Source organism: Geospiza fortis, unplaced genomic scaffold (genome assembly GCF_000277835.1).
Source record: "Geospiza fortis unplaced genomic scaffold, GeoFor_1.0 scaffold2457, whole genome shotgun sequence".
Classification (NCBI taxonomy): domain Eukaryota; kingdom Metazoa; phylum Chordata; class Aves; order Passeriformes; family Thraupidae; genus Geospiza; species Geospiza fortis.
The window spans coordinates 151,157-152,608 of NW_005054720.1; positions in this window are offsets into that span (position 1 = coordinate 151,157).

Consider the following 1,452-nt stretch of genomic DNA (forward strand, 5'->3'; position numbering starts at 1 on the left):
CCCCAACCTGCCCCCCGACCCCCAGTGCCCCCAGTCCCGGCTCAGACTGGGTGGGGAGGGCACCGGGCTGGTCCTGAGTGTGCCCCCCTCTCCCCAGGGACTTTGCATATGTGGCCCGGGACCCCCTGACGCAGGTGCTGAAGTGCCACGTGTTCCGCTGCGAGGGGTCTGCCAGCGCCATCGCCGCCGGGCTGCACCGGGTCTGCGCTCAGGTGAGACCCCAGAGCCCCCAGCACTGCCCCATGGCCTGCACCGGGTCTGCGCTCAGGTGAGACCCCAGAGCCCCCAGCACTGCCCCATGGCCTGCACCATGTCTGTGCCTAAGTGAGACCCCCCTAAACCTCACCTGGCCAGCACTGGTTCTGTGTCCAGGTAAACCCTCCCAGCCCTCTGCTGGGCTTCCCCCCAGACTGCCACCTTGGCCTGAGCTGTGTCTCTGCCTAGATGAGAGCCCCAAAGAGCCCCTGAGAACCCCTCACCCGGCCTGCACCAGGTCTGGGCCCAGGTGTGACACCCCCAGGAGCCCCCAGGCCCAGGTAACCCACCCCAGATTCCCCTTCCTTGGTCTGCACCAGCTCTGTGCCCAGGTGAGACCCCCAGAAACCCGCCAGGACTTGCCCTAGCTGCAGATCTGCACTCAGGTGAGACCTCCAGGCCCCTCAGCCGGCCCCTGGGGGTGACCGCTGCCCACCCCAGTGTCCCCACAGACCTGCCACAGGGCACCGGGGCCAGGGGTCCCTGGGTGCCCAGGGTGTAACAGCCAGGAGGGCTGGGGTTGTCCGTGTGTGACGTCTGGGGGACTGTGGGTCACCGTGGGGGTCCCTGGAGGTCACTGTGGTGTCACATCTGTCCCCAGCTGACGGCGGAGCGGCGAAGCGCCCGGGCAGCAGGGAACGGCCTGGGGACAGAGCCCCCCCGGCTGGGGGAGCCTCCCCTGCAGGGAAGGGGTGAGGGGGGATCTGGGAGACAACTGGGGGGCTCTGGGAGTCTGGGGGTAACTGGGAAGGGGGAGTCCTGCGAGGGGACAGGGCGACTGCAGGGAGGGGCCTTGTGGGTCTGGAGGGTGCATTCACTGGCGGAGAGCAGTGGGAGGGAGGGTGGCTTTTTGGGAGGTTTGGAGGGTGTCTGACAATGTCCCCCACCACAGCAGGGCTCCCGGCCCCCAGTGCAATTGGAGTTGTTGGCAGTTCTGGGGGTGCTCTGGGGACGTCTGCCATGGCCCCCACACTGGAGTGTGGCATCCAAGAGCTCTTGGGGGGTTTGGGTGCTGGGTGAGCCCTGAGGGCTGGGGAGGGGTTCTGCAGGGATGTTGGGGCTCTGGGGTGTTTTGGGGGGCTCTGGGGATGTCTGACAGTGCTGCCCCCACAGTGGAGTTCCCAGCCCCCAAGAGTGAGGTGGTTCAGCGCTTCCCTGTGTGTTACCTGGGCTGTGTCCCCGTGGCCAAGCCAGTGG